The sequence below is a fragment of the Lissotriton vulgaris genome, unplaced genomic scaffold (genome assembly GCF_964263255.1).
Source record: "Lissotriton vulgaris unplaced genomic scaffold, aLisVul1.2 SCAFFOLD_776, whole genome shotgun sequence".
Taxonomy (NCBI): domain Eukaryota; kingdom Metazoa; phylum Chordata; class Amphibia; order Caudata; family Salamandridae; genus Lissotriton; species Lissotriton vulgaris.
Window position 1 is genome coordinate 589914 of NW_028244253.1, and position 20996 is coordinate 610909.

The following is a 20996-nucleotide window of genomic DNA, read 5'->3' on the forward strand; positions in this document are numbered from 1 at the left end:
GGCGGTTGGCAGTCGGTAGTTATAGTTAGGACCTAGTTTCCATAGGAAAAGCATTTTTCTTTTCACAATAACTTTGGCGCCGGTTGACGAAACTTCGTGACCTGCTCCGGTTAGCTCCTGACTTCTATGTTTCGGTGTGATTCGTCGAGCGGGAGCCGAGAAAAAAGGGTTCCCAAACGTGTTTTCCCCATGTTATTTTCCATAGGAAACTTTAGACATAGCTACAGGCCGAGCTGCTGAATGGAATTGCACCAATGTTGCAAAAAGGTAGGTCTTGGTTCAGAAAGAGCCCTTTTTGTTAAATGGTGTAAATCCGTTCAGTAGTTCCTGAGAAATTAGAAAAAGAAAAAGTTTCGATATCTGGGGCAGCGTTGGGTTCGAACCCTCCCGATCACGAGCTTCATTTTAATTTGCTGGTTAATTAGAAAAGGGTTCTGTCGGGTAACAAGACAAATAATTTACAACTGCTATTCAATACAATCAAAGAAAACAACAGACCCCTCTGAAGAACACAAAACCAGGCCCTTACACTAAATGAAAAGAAGACCTGTGCGTGATTCGTTGTACTTTGTATTTATCTGAATTAAATTCATTCAAATTGATTTTTCAAACAATAAATACAATGACTGTCAAAATAATATTTAAAGTGCAAAGTGTGACAATAGTGAATAGTGATAACGTGATAAAAAGATATGTACAGTGATGATACATTCCAATACAATCGATATATACAAATATATACAAGTGTTTTATTTTCTGAAGGCCATATGCTGATATGATTTTCCAGAATCCTACTTATTTCTTTCAGTTTGATAGAATACTAGAATTGCTGGGCCTGTGAAGAATGTCGACGTTTCGAACCTTCGACGCCCATGTTTAGGGTCGCGGCGGGTCTTTCTCAAGACGGATGTGCAAGGTACGACAGTCCTAGGGTCCAGGTCGGTCTGAATCGCCTGAATAGGGAGGGCACAGAGGCCTCAAATCCGGATCTGTGAACGGATCGCGCTGCTAGTCTGAGGCACGGCTACTCATCAGACGGCTGCAGGCAGTCAGCTTACCGCCGGTCCACAGCAATGGAGCTCCTTTCCTGGGACTGTCATGAGTGATGTCACTGACCATGTCATGAGTGATGTAATATGTGACGTCATCAGCAGTGCATTGCGGGCACGTGAATTATAGTTAGCTGAACTAACTATAAAGGGGGAATTTCAATGGTTTTGTATGAGTGAAATGTCCAGCTAACTATAACATTTGTTAAACCTATGGTTTTTTCAGTGAATTTCTAAGGTTTTTTAAATGCTAATTCCCAACTATAACGTGGCTGAAAGCTATGGTTTTTTCAGTGAATTTCAAAGGTTTTGTAAATGATAATTTTTAAATGTATTAATTGTTATTTTTTTTACTGATTTACTACATTGTTTTAAACTATTTATTTTTAGATATTTAATTTTTTTAATTACATTACATATTTTTAATATAAATTGAAAACAAATGTTTTTAAAAATATTGAACTTGCAATATTTTTTATTTTATCTTTTTTTAACCCCTTCCATGCTGGTGACGAACCCCAGCCGTCATGCACTACGGTGCTCGTGTGCTGATGACGGCTGGGGTTCGTCATGGCCCGCCCGTGTTCGGCCGGCGGCCGCACACGGGAAAAAAAGCGGCCGCATCGAAGGGGTTAAATGTATATGTATTTTATATAGCAGGCAATGAAATCCTATGGAAGGAAATTCAAGTTACTGTAAGTATGGTTAGAATTACTTTTCAGGCTCAGTAGTGGTCTGAAAGATGCAGCACTGAGGTCTCTCCTGATAACAGGTGAGTAAATCGAAATTCGTAGTTCGACTGATTTTAGAGGAATTTTTTAAAGTTCCAAAAATCCACACTTAGAAGAATTTCCATGTGAAACCAGTCAATGTTAGCCTATGGAAGGAAATTCAAGTTACTGTAAGTATGGTTAGAATTTCTTTTCAGGATCAGTAGTGGGCTGAAAGATGCAGCACTGAGGACTCTCCTGATAACAGGTGAGTAAATCAGAATTCATAGTTGGCTGATTTTAGAGGAATTTTTTTAAGTTCCTAAACTCCACACTTAGGAAGAATTTCCAAGTGAAACCAGACAATGGATTCCTATGGAAGGAAATTCAAGTTACTGTAAATACGGTTAGAATTACTTTTCAGGATCAGTAGTGGGCTGAAAGATGCAGCACTGAGGTCTCTCCTGATAACAGGTGAGTAAATTGGAATTCGTAGTTCCGCTGATTTTAGAGGAATTTTTTTAAGTCCAAAACTCCATACTTAGAAGAATTTCCCAGTGAAACCAATCAATGTTAGCCTATGGAAGGAAATTCAAGTTACTGTAAGTATGGTTAGAATTACTTTTCAGGATCAGTAGTGGGCTGAAAGATGCAGCACTGAGGACTCTCCTGATAACAGGTGAGTAAATCAGAATTCATAGTTGGCTGATTTTAGAGGAATTTTTTTAAGTTCCTAAACTCCACACTTAGGAAGAATTTCCAAGTGAAACCAGACAATGGATTCCTATGGAAGGAAATTCAAGTTACTGTAAATACGGTTAGAATTACTTTTCAGGATCAGTAGTGGGCTGAAAGATGCAGCACTGAGGTCTCTCCTGATAACAGGTGAGTAAATCGGAATTCGTAGTTCGGCTGATTTTAGAGGGATTTTTTAAAGTTCCAAAACTCCACACTTAGAAGAATTTCCAATTGAAACCAGTCAATGTTAGCATTTCCAAGTGAAACCAGTCAATGTTAGCCTATGGAAGGAAATTCAAGTTACTGTACGTATGGTTAGAATTACTTTTCAGGATCAGTAGTGGGCTGAAAGATGCAGCACTGAGGTCTCTCCTGATAACAGGTGAGTAAATTGGAATTCGTAGTTCGGCTAATTTTAGAGGAATTTTTTAAAGTTCCAAAACTCCACACTTTGAAGAATTTCCAAGTAAAACCCCTCAATGTTACCCTTTGGAAGGAAATTCACTTAGCAGGTAAGTACTGTTATCATTACTTTTTCTTACTCAGTGGTGGATCCTGGATCCAGCACTGGTGCATCTCCTGTAAACAGTTGAAAGACTGTGTTCAAGTCATACTGGCGATATTTACGGAATATTTTCAGTTTGTGAAAATAGACTGAAACTTTTCTGGTGACAGTGGATTCCTATGGAAGGAAATACAAGTTACTGGTAAGTATGGTTAGAATTACTTTTCAGGGTCAGTGCTGGGCTAAAAGATGCTATGCACCAGGCGGCTGCGTTGCAGAGAGGTGTAAAAAGGGGTGGGGCCTTATTACACCCCTCTGCAACGCAGTCCCCTGGTGCATACTGGAGGTTCCTGGTGGGCTGTATATAATTTTTTCATAGAGCAAACATGACCCTTGCGGGTATCAGAGCGCTTTACAAGAGCGCCGAGCAATAATCACAGTAATATCGTATTCAAAAAAAATACTGGATAAAGTAGTACCCTTATAGGAAGGGTATGCTTGACAATGTTCAGAGAGCAGAGTGTATATAAACCAATAAAAACAAAAATATCATAGTCAAGAAAACTGCAGAATCATGCAGTGTCAAGAAAAGGGAGGGTAGTTTCAGGGCTAAGAAGTCGAAAGCACAAAGTAGTCGGTATGCAGTATTCATGAGGAAAATTGAGGAATCAGGATGGCTATCTTAGGATCTAGGGAGGAAAATTGTTCATAAGGAGTACTTTGACTTCTTTCTTGAAGGATACAGTTGAGGGATTTATTCTGATTTCAGGGGGCAAGGTGTTGCAAATTCTCTGAGCCATCCAGAGAACCAGAGAAGATCGGTTGAAAGGTTTTGTGTATATATATATATATATCCATCAATCGCAGGTAAGCCCCAAAGGATTCAACCACCAGAAGACAAATCGTTCCAACTTTTTATTCGAAGACTTGCAAACAGGCTTTTAAACAGGATACCAGCACAGAGTCATAAAGTGCCATACGCGTTCCAGGAATCCCAAATGTTCCTTTAATCAGTGGCAAGCACGGCAGCATAGAGCAAAGTTCATCGTGCACCTCATATATCACTCACACCTGCTCCAGTGGGCGTGGCTTATTACAAAGCCTTCTGGTGTTTGTAGTGCGTCAAAGTTTTTCCCGAGTGGGCTATGCTCTGTTGCTTCGTGTAAATAAAGTTCAGATAAATGTCCAAGTGGGTTTGAGCTTAATCCGGTGAAAACTCCTGCCCCGCTTTGGAGAATTCAAATGGGAACACCAGCTGGCACCGACCCTGCATCGGTGCCAGATACTTCTCTCCGTTTGCTGCAGCACCCAATGGCGCCACAAGGACCTGCAGAGGCAGTGGGTTGAAATCCATGGCTGGGCAACAGCCGTATATATCCATCAATCGCAGGTAAGCCCCAAAGGATTCAACCACCAGAAGACAAATCGTTCCAACTTTTTATTCGAAGACTTGCAAGCAGGCTTTTAAACAGGATACCAGCACAGAGTCATAAAATGCCATACGCGTTTCAGGAATACCAAATGTTCCTTTCATCAGTGGCAAGCACGGCAGCATAGAGCAAAGTTCATCGCGCACCTTATATATCACTCACACCTGCTCCGGTGGGCGTGGCTTATATGTATGTATATATATATGAATGCTCCAAAAGCACCAAACAACGAGTCACTCAAGCAGCGGGTGCTGTTTTTCGCGGTGGTGCCCCACGATATTCAACGATTGCTCAGCATTCCCAAAGTAATCCCAGCCGGGTTTGGAAAATAATACAGCACTCTCGGGGTTCCTGTTTCTCAGCAACAAGGATTTATTTGTCCAAACAAACGCGTTTCGGGAGAAACTCCCTTCGTCAGTGTTTACATGAAAACGCGCAAAGCGGCAACATTATATCGCATCTTTGTGGGTGACAGACATAAACATAGGACTACCGTAGGTATTTTTACCAGCGCCATCTTGTAGTATGTTATTGTGTCACATATACCAGTGTGGATGTTAAAATACAACCGCCTTCATAACCATACAGTGGTCGGGCTACCATTTGCCGTGATGAAAAATAGTCACATTTGTGTGGTGAGCATGGACATGGTGCATCTGGTACTCCACAATTTTATATGTAGGATAATACCTTCAATTTAGGCACAAAAAAATTGTGCGTTTCAACGTTAAGACCAAACGGTCCTTTCGTCGTAATCTTGCCGTGGATCGGCGATTGCAGCCAATTAGGTTGCTTTTAGTTTCCAGAAAATACATCATATCCTTTAACCTCCACATAATCACACTGTTAAGGCTAGCTCCAAACACCCATCCAGACAATTTCAAATCCTCTTATCCAATGTATTAGTACTCTATTCTATTCCCGATTCAGTTAAACAAAATTCAATTTAGCAAAAACCAAAAACCAAAAACACAAAGGTCATGCAAGTACAGTTTTAAGGAGACAGACAAGGTTCAGCCCAGGTGAGATGATAATTCTTCCCCCATGTTCAGCCCTCCCGGGGCCTTGGTCTCTAAGTCTATAATATATCGGGATTCTAATCTCCTGAGCATCTGTAACTTGTTGCCCCCTCGTGGATTTTCGGATATGCAGTCCACACAGAAAAACCTCAACAGATCCCTGTTGATGTTGTGCTTTATGGCAAAATGCCGAGCAACCGGATAAGAGAAATCTCTGTTTGCGATCGCTCGCATATGCTCAAGCACTCTTAGTTTCACCGGATTGATTGTGCTGCCAATATATCTCATTTGGCAAGGACATATCAAACAGTAAATCGCATAGTCTGTGTGGCATGACATAAATTTGTTTATCCTCTTTCCTCCCTTGCAGCCTCTCACCTCGAATGATAATGTTCGTTTGCTGGATGCGCAGGCCTTACACTTCCCACAGGGGAAGAAGCCCTTTGCATCATTCAATGTTCCCTGACTCTTGCGTGTAGGGTTTAAATGGCTCTGGACCATATAATCACGCAAGCTTCTGGCCTTCCTGAAGGTAATTAATGGAACAATTGGCATATCTGGGCCTACAATATGGTCAGTCTTTAGAATATGCCAATATTTTTTCATTATAGATCTCAATCTCGATGAGTTGGCCGAATAGGGGGTAATCATGCGAAATTGACCATTGGTGTTTTGGCGTGGCTTTCTCTCAAAGAGAGAATGTCTCGGAAGTTTTCTCACTCTTTTGAGGGCATTATTCAGGAGGTTACGTTTGTATCCTCTCTCGGAGAATCTGTCCATACTTTCCCTAGCTGCCTGTTCAAAATCTTTCTCCAAAGTACAGTTGCGTCTTAACCTGAGTAGTTCTCCGTATATATATATGGGGGCCTGTTTCTCTCCCAGTTATGCCTGTCTCCATATGGGCTACTGGGAGAGACAGGTCCTCTTTGGCGAACACTCCGACGTTGCTAGGCGGTCTATTACACGATGGTATCGTTATATAGACGATGTGTTCCTGGTCTGGAAGGGCACTCGTCTAGAAGCTGAGCAATTTGTTGATATGTTAAACTGTAATGATTACAACTTGAAGTTTACCTCAACAATCAGTAGAGACCAGGTACATTTTCTAGACATGACAGTCTCACCAGGAGGAGACAAACTTGAAACCAGGTTGTACCGAAAGCCAACGGCTGGAAATACAATACTCCATGCCAGCAGTCATCACCCTGCTCACCTTATACGTAGTATCCCGTATGGCGAGATGCTGCGCATTAGACGATTGAGCAGTACTGAAGCTCAATGCCATCTAGCTCAGCAAGCCAGTAGGTCTAGATTTTTGGCAAGAGGGTACAAGGCTGCAGTGGTTGATAAGGCTATAACTAAGGCAAATGCCCTGTCACGCAGTGAAGCCTTGCAACGCAAAGTCACGAATGCGCCTACTACTTCCCAGGATCAAAAAGTAAGATTGATCTGGGCTTACAATAGACAGCATGGAGCACTTGGCAAAATCATCTCTAAGCATTGGGGTTTGATTAAATGTGATCCCGTTATAGGTGACAAAATTCCAACCACGCCTTCTATCACCTATAGGAGAGCATACTCTATGCAAAATGCCTTAGTTAAATCTAGCCCAGAAGTTTCTATACGTAAGAATTGGCTAGACAAGAGTAAGGGCTTCAGGAAGTGCTCTTCCTGCAAGGCATGCCAGCATGGGCTAAATAAAACTGAATATACTGTACCATTCACCCCCAGTGCGCGCAAGATCAAAAAACAACTGACTTGCAAGAGTGAATATGTGGTTTATGTGCTGGAGTGTCCGTGTGCCCTGCGGTATGTAGGGAGTACCAAGCTGCAGGTGCACAAGAGGATACTCCAGCACATAAGGGCCATTAACACCAACGATCCGGCTTACCCGGTGGCCCGCCACTTTAAAGAGCACCACAACAATGATAGCTCCCTTCTACGATACTATGCTGTAGACTGTGTGGGCCCTCTTAGAAGAGGAGGTGACAGGGATGGTGCCCTTAGGAAATTGGAGACCAGGTACATACTGGAAATGGATAGCCGAGCCCCGGGAGGATTAAATTCCACAGAAGATTTTTACACTTGTCTCTGAATTACCAACATAAGTGTAACCTGAGGTTCTGCCCTATCCAACAGTTAGTGGTTAGTTGATCATTTTCTTCATTGACCAGTACATGTCTAGTTCTGCGGATGGTTTCAGTGTGCAGTGCAGCCTAGGCTTAGGCTGCATAAGGATGTATCATATGCGTAGCACAACATCGATTAAGATAAACCATGATTGAATAGAAAACAAGAAGATTCATAGATAAAAAACTTTATAAAAACCTAAAAAAAATGCACATGATAAATTCTTTCTTCACTTTTCACTCTTATGTTTATTACTGGTTTGGTGTTGTTTAATCTATGGTCACCTGTCTTAGCATGGAGGCATGAGAGGTGAGGCTGCGATGTTCTCCAAACCTAGCGGTGGGTTAACATCTCCTCTCCTCCCAACCCTCCAGCTTAACATAGACACATAATAGGCTAGTGCGTACAATACAATTAGGATGCTGCGATCTCGGTGGAAAGGCTTAATATGCATTTATGCAGCCATGTTTCAAGTTCACCTGAGGTCTCATCCTGTGTAAATAGTATATGTCTGGTGTATATATATTTATTTGGAATATGCTTGTACATTCATGTTCTTATACTTATATTCATATATGAATAATTTATTTTTCTACACCTGATTTTAACATGATATAGTAAATCAAGTATATTGCGATTATTTATAGCGATGACAAATTGTTTACAAGACACTATTTGCACTTTAACAACGTGTTGCACCTTGCCTAGTTTGCACTGCAAATTGATTTTTCATATGGATTATCCAGTGATTTTTTAAGTGTTTTGCTCACAATGACAATATGGCATTTGCACTTTATTTACTGTTATTTGCACATTGAGATATAGGCTGAATTCAGGGATTATCCCGTGATGAGCTTTGCATATAAATGTTGTCTATGTCTATGATACTCATCATTTTACATGTGACCATGTTCCACCAATGATTTTACACTAAAACCAGCATTAGCACTTTAAAAGTTGCCTCCTCCCTAGCATGCGTCATGTGATCAAGGCCTCTGTGAAGGCCGAAACGTCATGCTGAGGTGTGCCGTCTCCCCGACGAAATAAAGTACACTGCTCACCTGCACTTGGGTCTCCTCTCTTCTTCTGCGCTGCGGTATCCAGGATTGGGCTCCAGGCGAGAGTAAGCAGGGATTGTCATATATATATATATTTTCTGATGCGATTGGTAACCCATTGAGAGTCGCACACGAAGTGGGATGAAAGGTTACCAGCCTTTATTTAAAGGTATAGACCAGTTCAATCAGCCAGTGGTTAAAAACAGCCTTGTTACAGCCTGATGCATTTCGAATCAATCTTCTTCAGAGGCTTTGTGCAAGGTGCGTGCTCCAGCGAACCTTCTCCTCCATTCATATGCATCTTGACACGCCCACAATGGGGACGCTCGAATGAGTCTGTGTGAGGCATTGTGGGAGTCGAAGTGTTAGTTTTCTGTTACCATATTGCGGCGCACTTTGTTTTCTGTTTGTTATGAGCTCAGAATGAGCCCCAGCACCTGAACGGGTCCTCATCCTCATCCCAAATCCACGTCGAGGGTTAGTGACTTCTCCCTCGTAGCCCCCTTCGATTAAGAGGTGGTGCGGTGCGATGCCTTGCACGATCTACAACATCTAAAGCCAAGTATGTCAGTGGGTTTAATGGTACTCGTCACTGAATTTATATATTTATATATTTATATATATATATATATATCCTCAGCTATATATTACCCATAGTAAGGACCTAGTTACTATAGGAAATTCCGAACATTCTATTGGGAATAACTTTGGCGCCGATTGAGGGATCTGCCTGTAATTTCCTTTAAATTTGCCTCGCTGAGCTCCGCTCCTTCCCAGAAAGTTTCGGGGGGATTCGTCAAGTGGGGGCCAAGAAAAAAGGGAGGTCCCAAAACGTGTTTTCCCCATGTTCATTTTCATAGGGACATTCTGACAGGCTACAGCTCGAATGGCTGAACGGAATTACACCAGATTTGGCAAAATGGTAGGGACTGGTATGCAGCAGTGCCTTTTGTATGTTTGGTGAAAATCCCTCCAGTAGTTCTTGAGAAAATTGAATTTGAAATGTTTCAAATGGCATTTTCTTTGGGACCTTTAGACACGGCTACAGCCCGAACGGCTGAATGGAATTGCACCAAACTTGGCAAAATGGTAGGGACAGGTATGCAGTAATGCCTTTTCTTTATTTGGTGAAAATCCCTCCAGTAGTTGTTGAGAAAATTGAATTTAGCAATTGATATATCTATAAGCGCTCAACATTCTATTTGGAATAACTTTGGCGCCGATTGAGGAATCTGCGTGCAATTTTCCAGAATTTTGGCCAGCTCCGCTCCGCTCCTTCCCTGAAAGTTTCGGGGGGATTCGTCAAGCGGGGGTCGAAAGGGGGGTCCCAAAACGTCTCGAACGGCTGAATGAAATTACACCAAACTTGGCAAAATGGTAGGGCCTGGTATTCACATGTGCCTTTGCTATGTTTGGTGAAAATCCCTCCAGTAGTTCTTGAGAAAATTTTATCTGAAATTTTTCAAATGGCATTTTCTATGGGACCTTTAGACACGGCTACAGCCCGAACAACTGAACGGAATTACACCAAACTTGGCAAAATGGTAGGGACAGGTATGCAGTCGTGCCTGTTCTATATTTGGTGAAAATCCCTCCAGTAGTTGTTGAGAAAATTGAATTTGAGCAAATTATATATCTATATGCGCTCACCGTACGTGCACCGTACGCGTACCGTACGTGCACCGTACGCGTACGGTACGCGTACCATACGCAGACGTGCGCGTACCCTTACGTGCGCGAGCGAGCTTTTGAATGGCTGGCAGTCGACTGTCAACATTCCAAACTGTCCAAATCAGGAAGCGTTGGCCACATCTTGTTTTTCAGGTGAACTGAGGCACAAGAGAGCCCAAAACAAGAGTGGAAAACACGAAAAGGGGGCAGGGTAGAGACCCCCCAACCCTCTAGCCCTTCTCAGGGGGTCCCAGAAGGACCCCCAAGGGCAAAAAATAAAAAATAAATCGAAAAAATCGAGGGGTACGCACACCGTCACTCTTGTTTTGTGCTCTCTTGTGCCTCACTTCTCCTGAGAAACAAGATGGCTGCTCAGGTGGTCCCAGAAGGATAATAACATATATAAACGTTATCCGCTAATAGAATTAGCATTTACAAAACCTTTGAAAATTATTGAAAAAAAATATAGGTTTCACAGCTGATATAGTTAGGAATTAGCATTTAAAAAACCTTGCAAATTCATTGAAAAAACCATAGGTTTTCCGGCCTTATATAGTTAGGAATTAGCATTTAAAAAATCTTATAAATTCACTTAAAAACAATAGGTTTCAGGCCTTATATAGTATTATAGTTAGGAATTGGGACCTCGGTATTCAGGGCACCGCCCATGCCTGGCTGACATCCTTCCTTGAGTCACGGGTCCAGAGGGTGCAATTGGCTAACCTGGTATCGGAGGCAGCAGGCATCACATGCGGAGTCCCTCAGGGCTCGGCATTATCACCTTTATTGTTCAATGCCTACCTGCAACCCCTCATCTCAACATTAAATCAGATGGACTGCAGTATATACAATTATGCCGATGACACGCAGATTATTATTCAAATTGACAATTGCCCAAGGGCATACCAGAGAATGCAGAATATCCTAAAATTCACTTTGAACTGGATGACGACTAACTCATTAAAAATAAATCCCGATAAAACCGAGGTGTTGGCGATCACAACGGCATCCAGCCCCTGGAACGATCTCCTCTGGCCGACCGAATTAGGGCCATCCCCAATACCAGCTGAAGCAGTGAAAAGCCTGGGCCTGATCATTGATGCCAACCTCACCATGTCTTCCGCAGGTCTCAGCCGTAGTTGGTACATGTGTTGGGATAATGAGACAACTACGCAAACTATCGCCTATCCTGACGGTAGACACGCTCAGAAGAGCAGTATCAGCACTGATTCTGGCACGTCTGGATTATAGCAACGTTTTGTATGACAGTATTCCTCAAAAGTTGCTGAGCAGACTTCAGATAGTCATGAACGACGCCGCCAGACTGATCTTCAACAAACCTAGAAGGACTCAGGCTACCCCCCTCCTCCATAAACTCCATTGGCTGCCGGTGAAACAGCGGGCCAAATTCAAGGGCCTATGCATTACGCACAAAGCCCTGTACGGACAAGCTCCAAAATATATCAAGAAACATTTAGTTCCATACGCCCCAAGCAGGAATTTACGATCAGCAGATGCTGCTCTGCTGACTTGTCCGCGTTTTAAACTTTCCTCTTTTGAAGGACGCACTTTCTCTCATACAATTCCCAGTGCATGGAACAAACTGCCAGAGAGCCTGCGCAAAGAAACAAATCTCCTACCTTTTAGAAAAAAGCTAAAAACGGTGCTGTTTCAGGAGGCTTGGGGTAATGTCTACTCTCTCCCCTCTAGCATTGTGCTCACTCTCTGCCAAGCCCTTAGAGACCCCTGGGTGATATAGCGCTCTACAAATCCAATATACAATACAATACAATTAGCATTTAAAAAACCTTGCAAATTCACTTTAAAAACCATAGGTTTCAGGCCTTATATAGTTAGGAATTAGCATTTTAAAAAGCTTGCAAATTCACTTAAAAAACCATAGGTTTCAGGCCTTATATAGTTAGGAATTAGCATTTAAAAAAACATTGCCCTGCCATCATATATATATATACATATACACACACAGCATATATATGTATATATATTCACTTAAAAAACCATAGGTTTCAGTCCTTATATAGTTAGGAATTAGCATTTAAAAAACCATTGAAATTGATCCTATATAGTTAGTTGTACTAACTGTATTTCGCGCACCCCCAATCCACTGCTGATGATGTCACATATTACATCATTCATGACATGGTCAGTGACATCACTGATGACATCACTGATGACATCTCAAATTACATCACTGATCACATCACTGATTATATCATTCATGTGATAATACGATGCACCTCCTCACACTCTAATCTAACCTTTGATACACCCAGTGTTAAATACAGACTACCATTCTTGAAACCATTGACACACCAATACCAGTTACGACATACGCACTCACTGATTCCTAGGTCTACACACACATTCACTCATTCACCCATAGAATCACTCATACATACAGTCACTCATCAATACAACACTATCATATGCACTCATACACCTGTATAGACACTCACACACTGCCACTCATCCATGGAGTTACCCACACACTTAGTCAGTCATGCAAAGAATCAATCACACTTCCATTTCCTCAACTATACAGTTATACACACAACACCTTACTTATTCAAACATATACTAACACATACTTACTCTCTTATACAATCACTGATACAAGTACACAATGATCCATACAGCCACTCGCACATTCACTGGCTCTCATGTATAGTCATTTATATATGCCAACTCTCACATGCACTGTGTTTTACATATATACTTACTTGGACATGTAGCACTGAGATATCCATTCACTCACCAACACACCTATGCACACAGTCAACCGCCCATATAGCTGTTTCCACATGCACTCTTGAACTCATACACCTAGTGAATCAACTGCTCACACATCTATGCACAGAGTCACACACCTCCCAGCCACCCACACACACTCAGTATCCCATTCAAATACTTGGGCAACCAATCAATAACCCATATAGCCACTCATATAGCTACTGATCTACACATGCAGCAGCTTACACAACAACAGACATACTGATGCACACATTCAGACAGTTTAGTCACTAACCCATGCATTTAGTAAGACACATTTAATCACTCACTCATACAGTCAGTCATGCACCTACTAAATCCTTCATCCAGACACTTATACATCCACTCATTCTTCAATATGTAAAACATATTTAAACTTTACAGAAACACACAGTCACTGGATGATGTCATCAGTGATGTCAAATGAGATGTCATCAGTGATGTCACTGACCATGTTATGAATGATGTAATATGTGACATCATCAGCAGTGGATTGCAGGTGAACGAAATATAGTTAGTACAACTAACTATATAGGATCAATTTCAATGGTTTTTTAAATGCTAATTCCTAACTATATAAGGACTGAAACCTATGGTTTTTTAAGTGAATATATATACATATATATGCTGTGTGTGTATATGTATATATATATATATATATGATGGCAGGGCAAGCTTCACTGAATAAAAACTAAATTGCTCACTGCAACCTTGGGTCGGATATATATATATATATATATATATATATATATATATATATATATATATATATATATATATATCTCTCGCTCGCTGGGGATGTACTGCCGAACTTTGTGCCTGACCTGGACATTGCTTCCGAGCATAGTTCAGTGCAGAGGCTCGCGAGCAAAGGCAGAGGCTGGAAAGCTCGCTTGTGCATCAGAGCACTTCATCTCTTGAACCATTTCTGCAATTACCGGTTCACAACTCAGGGCTTGTGCAGGGAAGTATGTGACAAGAAAAGTTTAAACTCTTTAGAAATGCTTCCTTACATTGCATCATTTTTACAAACGTTAGCCAAGAAGTGCTGCGAATTCCCAATGTTCAAAACGTTTTTATAGGTTTTGTTGGCAGAAGAAACCAAACCTCTCTTTTTAAAAACTGATTCTGGTAAATGTCTCCTTTCCGGGTGGAAGTGATTTGTAAGACTTTTAACAAATGCAACTGCGTCCGTGTAATCAGCTTACTTTAAAGGAGATCCCCAAAACCTTAGGGCATTCTGAAGAATCTTATTTGTAAGACAGAGCTCACAAGTGCTTTAAAATGCAGCATGGTGCTCTTATGCTGTTAACTCATTGTGGGGTAAACTTTCAAACGTTCAAACATCCCCTACATTTTTTTCTCTAAAATGTATTTCTTTTGGTCAGTTTTAGAGCCCAAGATGTTTTTAAACACTATACTCTTTAATTTTCTGGAAACAAGAATCTGCCCTAAAACTAACCCCAGTAGCCTAAAATGAAGGAGTAATGTCTCCTTTTAGGAAAGGTTCTTAGCAATGTCAACTTTTTTTCTCTCTTTAAAAAAAATATATATTTTTTCACTGTCAATATTTCACTTACCCATTTCATGGTTACGTTACAAGGACGATCCTTTAGGAGTGTCCACAGATTATCCAATGCGTGTAAAAAATATATGTTTTCACGCAGATATAAGTTTCAGGTCGGTGGGAAAATGGAGCCAGCCTAAAGCATGTGTTCTTTAGTATTCTGTATTAAAGTAAAAACTACAAAATGAACATCCAAAAGAGTATACACCATAAGCAATTCTACATCCGGAGAAAAATCATGCTAACATATTTAAATCTCTTCGTCATTATATGATATTTACATATCCAGTGTTCTATTTGTTAAATGCTTCATATTGTGGGAGCCTCTGGAGCAAAAATCAATAGACACAAAAAACCACTTCCAAGATGAAATAAGTGATAGCTGCAAATCTCTATACAGAGATTTATTATTCATCAAATACATCATCTGGGGCCAACTGGATGCTGTGGACGCCGTTTGTAACTGGTCAACTGGAATTTTCACCAGAGTGTGTGCATGTAATCCGGTGTCTGTCCTCAATCATAAGAAATCATGTAAAAAATGTGGGGTACTCAAGAAAAGAAAGACCTCTCAGGTATTACTCGCAGTGTCACATCCCTGGCAGAGCATTGCTGTTATAATGTGAGCTTGAACCTGCAAGGACCTAGAAGCTGTGTTTCAGCCCCTCAGTCTCAGAAGGAAAGAGGTGGAGTCGAAAATGCTGTCAAGTTTGAAGGTTTTTTTCCCCAGATGTTTGCATGGGCTGTGCTTGGGGAAACCCCGGGATATGTACAGCTATGTCTCTAATCAAATACAAGTCTAATAATAACTGCACTTTATTTGCGCGGTCATGCTCAAAGGGGGTCTGCGCATGAGGAGTGAGAGAGACCTGAGGAAGGCCTACAGAGCAAAGGAGGTGAGTTTCGCAGATCTGGGTGTTTTCTTTTTAATGGGGGAGAGAAAGAGACCTGATGAAGGCCCACAAAGCAAAGCAGGTGAGTTTCGCAGATCTGGGTTTTATTTTTTTACGGGGGGGGGGGGTTACAAAGAGACCTGACAAAAGCCTACAGATCATATAGAAAGGGAGTTTCATAGATCTGGGTGTTTTCTGTTCATTTGAGAAACATGGAGCTGCCTGGAGTGGTCTATTCACCAGGTTACCCGCCCTTTAAACCTGCTTTATATGAAACCATGTCCTGTCAGGACCATATTTTCAGACTTGGCACCAAGACATGTACCAGTGGCGACGCCTGAGCCTAGTGGGACACCATACATCCAGGTGGGGACATATCCTCTGGTGGAATTACCCAGGCTTCTGAGGACAAAGCCTAATATATATGGGCATTTTTAGGTATCTGTGGGAATTTAGAAGCCGTGATTTGTGACCAAGGGTACCACCCAGAGCCTCGTGCCGGCAGGAGCCTCAAGATAGTGGAGTCCCTGGTGGTTAACAGCTCATGTGAGGCAAGATTACGTCTGCATTCATGCTTGTGCTTCCTCTGCACAATGGTGGAGGGCAAAGAAAGGAATGGGCTAGAGGTTCAGTCAATCAGTCAATCAAAGGACCCTCCCCCTGATATCCCTGCTATGTACATTGTCACATTCCTAGAACTGAAAGAGCCAGAAATCTAGTATCTGAGCTCTGGGAAAGGAAAAATGCCTGGATTGCGAAAAAAATTAGGTAACTCGAGAATAAAAACAAGCCATCTGCCAATGTTCGCGTTGGGTTTCATTTGTAACTGGCTTCTTGAGAAGTATATTCTGCTGCAGCTTTTTAAGCAATCTACACTTTTTGGCAGTTTCATACATTTCTCTGTGTTTGAAATGTATGCCGTTTGAGGGTTATAAAGGGCTGAATAGTGAACAGGTGCGCTGCTGCAGAGATATGCGTTTGCTTTTAAGACATTGCACTGTCTCAAGTAGATTTACATATTTCTGAAATTCTACGGGTTAGTGCATGCGCTGCAGGCAGCACAACAAGGAAAGAGGGAAGGGCAACCACTGTCACTTAAACATATGTGAGATGGCGGTATTTGAATTTGTCAGCGGCATTGCCCTTACCATGTAAATGGATTTGTGGTTCTGGTATTTGAATTTGTCAGCGGCATTGCCCTTACCATGTAAATAGATTTGCAATGGCGGTATTTGAATTTGTCAGCGGCATTGCTCTTACCATGTAAATGGATTTGCGATGGCGGTATTTGAATTTGTCAGTGGCATTGCTTTACCATGTATATGGATTTGTGGTTCCGGTATTTGAATTTGTCAGCGGCATTGCCCTTACCATGTAAATAGATTTGTGGTTCCGGTATTTGAATTTGTCAGCGGCATTGCCCTTACCATGTAAATAGATTTGTGGTTCTGGTATTTGAATTTGTCAGCGGCATTGCCCTTACCATGTAAATAGATTTGCAATGGCGGTATTTGAATTTGTCAGCGGCATTGCTCTTACCATGTAAATGGATTTGCGATGGCGGTATTTGAATTTGTCAGTGGCATTGCTTTACCATGTAAATGGATTTGTGGTTCCGGTATTTGAATTTGTCAGCGGCATTGCCCTTACCATGTAAATAGATTTGTGGTTCCGGTATTTGAATTTGTCAGCGGCATTGCCCTTACCATGTAAATAGATTTGCGATGGCTGTATTTGAATTTGTCAGCGGCATTGCCCTTACGATGTAAATAGATTTGTGGTTCCGGTATTTGAATTTGTCAGCGGCATTGCCCTTACCATGTAAATAGATTTGTGGTTCCGGTATTTGAATTTGTCAGTGGCATTGCCCTTACCATGTAAATAGATTTGCGATGGCGGTATTTGAATTTGTCAGCGGCATTGCCCTTACCATGGAAATAGATTTGTGGTTCCGGTATTTGAATTTGTCAGCAGCATTGCCCTTACCATGTAAATAGATTTGCGATGGCTGTATTTGAATTTGTCAGCGGCATTGCTCTTACCATGTAAATGGATTTGTGGTTCCGGTATTTGAATTTGTCAGCGGCATTGCCCTTACCATGTAAATAGATTTGTGGTTCCGGTATTTGAATTTGTCAGCGGCATTGCCCTTACCATGCAAATAGATTTACAATGGCGGTATTTGAATTTATCAGTGGCATTGCCCTTACCATGTAAAGAAATTTGTGGTTCCGGTATTTGAATTTGTCAGCGGCATTGCCATTACCATATAAATAGATTAGTGATGGGAGTATTTGAATTTGTCAGCGGCATTGACCTTACCATGAAAATAGATATGTGATGGCGGTACTTGAATTTGTCAGCGGCATGGACCTTACCATGTAAACACATTTTTGATGACGGTATTTGAATTTGTCAGCGGCATTGGTCTTACCATGTAAACAAATTTTTGTCAGTAGCATTTGATTTTGTCATTGGTTTTACCACATCATTTAAACAAATTTATGTCAGTCTTAAAAGCTGTCAGTAGTATTTTTATTTGTTACATTTTTTGTTAATTTCAATATCATAGGCAACAATGGAACTTATGTTGCAATATGGTGTTAACATCAAGTATTGTGCAATTTGCTGCTAACAAATTCACATTCTAAAGGCACACATTTATTTATCTGATATGTCTTAGAGCGTTGACAAAATCAAATACCATTGACGCAAATCTCTGTATGATACGGTCCCTTTGTTTTTTTTTTATAAAACCGAATCCGAGTAGGTCACAAGCGTTGTGTTTCTATGCTCCTAACTGTGGAAATAAGAGGGTGGCGCACCCCCTACACTATATTCTGTTCTGTTATTGTTGCTCATTGTTAGTTTCCTTTGTGTTAACTGAGTACGACCCTGAATATTTAAATGATCCACTTGCTATTTATTTTCCATTATTTTGCACTGAAAAAACATTCACTCATATTGATAGAGTGAATTGATAATTTAATATCTTAACTTACCAATTGCAATGACTTATGCTGAGCAAACATTTTAAGTCTGACCTACATTTAAGGTTCTGCGGTTGCTTGCCAGAAAAATGGAGACTCCAATGAGGAGATGACATTTCACCTTAGTCAAAGTCAATTTTATTTGTTGATCATTAGCAAGACATTGATAGGTTAAATCCTGGTTCATCTAATGCTGAAGTATATAATCTTGCTTCTTTTAAATAGTTCCTGTAGTGGGCAATTTGTCAAAGTAAATATTTTTTTTATAATCAAGTATGCCTTTATTCAAATGGTGCAGAGCTGGTTGTGTTCCCAAAAGGCTAATGTCATTGTCTCCCAGAAAATAATTGTTAGTGTCTGAACCTGCAAAGTTCATTTTGCTTACATCCAAATCGATACCTTTGCAGAAATAGGGGGTTTTTGTGATTTTTAAGTTTGAGGTTACATACTGCTCTGCTGGTAGCAGAGGCTGCTGGTAACTTGCAGAAGTAGTGTGGTAGGCATACATGCATGCACTCACTTCTGCCCATCCACAAGCACATACACTCACACACATTCATTCAAAAGCACAAATGCGCACACATACTCACACCCGTCTGTTCACAAGTGGACATATGTGCATATACTCATGCCCTTCCATTCAGAAGCACATGTGCACACGCATTGCCACCCATTCACAAGCACATACACCCGCACACTTGCACTCACCCATTCACAGAACACATGCGCAAATACACATGCATTCATATATACACACATGCACCCTAACATTCAATAAGGCACTTACTGGGATGCGGCGGTGATGACAGAACCAGCAGGTGGTGGGAAGCAGAAACACGACAGACCATGAGCAGCTGGAGGCTTTGGGATGAAAAATAGGAAAAAGAAAATCCTGCCACCTCTTTTCATTGGTTAACCTTGTCAAGGGTTAGCCAATGAGAGGAACATCTCTCCTAAGTCGTCACAAAGTGAGATGGGGTCTATGAGACTTGCTGATTACACCCTGCTCAGTGACGAGTTAGGGAAGTGTGATGTGAGGTGTCACTGAGTTCGTCAGGACTTAAAAAACCTGAAGCGCCCCAGGGCTGACTCTATCAGTGACGTTCCCCCTCGTCATGCGGGGGAGTATCCTTTCAGGACTTTGCTGGGCTGATGATGTCACTGCCCTTGGGGCTGTGAGATTTTCAACCTGGCAAAACTTGGCTCAGGTTGGCAGGCGTCGGCGCATTAGCACATGTAAAACACCGGGCTGCCTTACCCTGGCATGGTATCTGTCAAACTGACAAGGGGATCGGGTGGAAAGACTTAGCCCTGACGTTCGCAATGACGGATCACCTCTGGCTTGTGAGATGATTTGGTCTCCACCACACAGCTTTTCTTTTACATATTAAAACATTGAAACATTGGTATAGGCCTGCTGCTGACAACATTGCAATGTGTTAATATGTTATACTCTACTAAGGCTGTTTGCACACTACCAAAATTCTGCCCTCTGATTAGCTCCTAAGTGGTCAAGATCCACCCAGGAGATTCATAGCTAGATCTGACTACAGTTCTTATTTAATCATAACCCACATGTTGCTGTGAAAATCACACATCTCTAATCAAGAACTAGAGTGTTGACTTGTAGTTATATTTCAAACTGCCCCATGTAACCAAGGAATCTGGTTAATGCAATAGCAACAGGTTCCTAGGAATTCATTAATTGGTTACTTCAAATCTCCAATAGAAACAGTCCATTGAGCATTGATCCAATAGGTGTATACATATTTATCCATAACTTGAATGAAAAACTGGGTAACCATGCTAGTAAAAAGACATATTGACTTAATTATAAATCAAGTGACATACATTTCACACCACAAAGTAAAGAGTGTAGATGGTGCAGTGCTCTGAGACAGGAGGAAACTAAAAACTGGGTAAAGAAGAGAAATTTCAAAAGCTTTTTTCAAATGACATTACACCCAAGAGGTATAAGGCAATATAAATCTTGAAATTCCCTTGTTTCCTAAATTGGATCTACAGTCTTTCTATTGAGTATATGTATGGGTCTCGTCGGACGGGAGATATCCATCTGACCGTGTCATCTGTAGCAGCATAGGAATTCATGAAGAGTCAAACATCCATAGTCTTTTGAATGATCACAAATGAGTGCTCTGTCTTTTGGCAAATCCTCTACGCCGTGGCCCACATGTGTCTAAAACTAGATGCGTACTAGTCCAACCCGTGTCTCTTGTAAAGCCGTTCCTGTAGGATTCTTCAGATTAGGACTAAACATTTGCATAAAAACGGTTATCATTTGAGCTGCTAGGAAGAAAAGAGTCCCAAAAGACATTCTTTATGTTTGCTTGGGGTTGCCTTTTACATTTAAAATGCTCCCAATCTATGGAAATGTTTTAAACGGTGTAAACCTTGACATATTTTATTGTGCTTTAAAATTGCTTCT

At 41.3% G+C, this 20996-nt stretch overlaps 1 protein-coding gene across 1 annotated transcript in view; it reads left to right on the forward strand.

Annotated features, from left to right (window-relative positions):
- The first annotated feature begins 15428 nt into the window (after window positions 1–15428).
- The window catches only part of TNFRSF13B (TNF receptor superfamily member 13B), a 105553-nt gene continuing 99985 nt past the window's right edge, over window positions 15429–20996 (forward strand). Inside the window, exon 1 of the mRNA XM_086948769.1 lies at window positions 15429–15563. The gene's annotated coding sequence lies outside the window, so the exon portion shown is untranslated. The remainder of the gene's footprint in view (window positions 15564–20996) is intronic.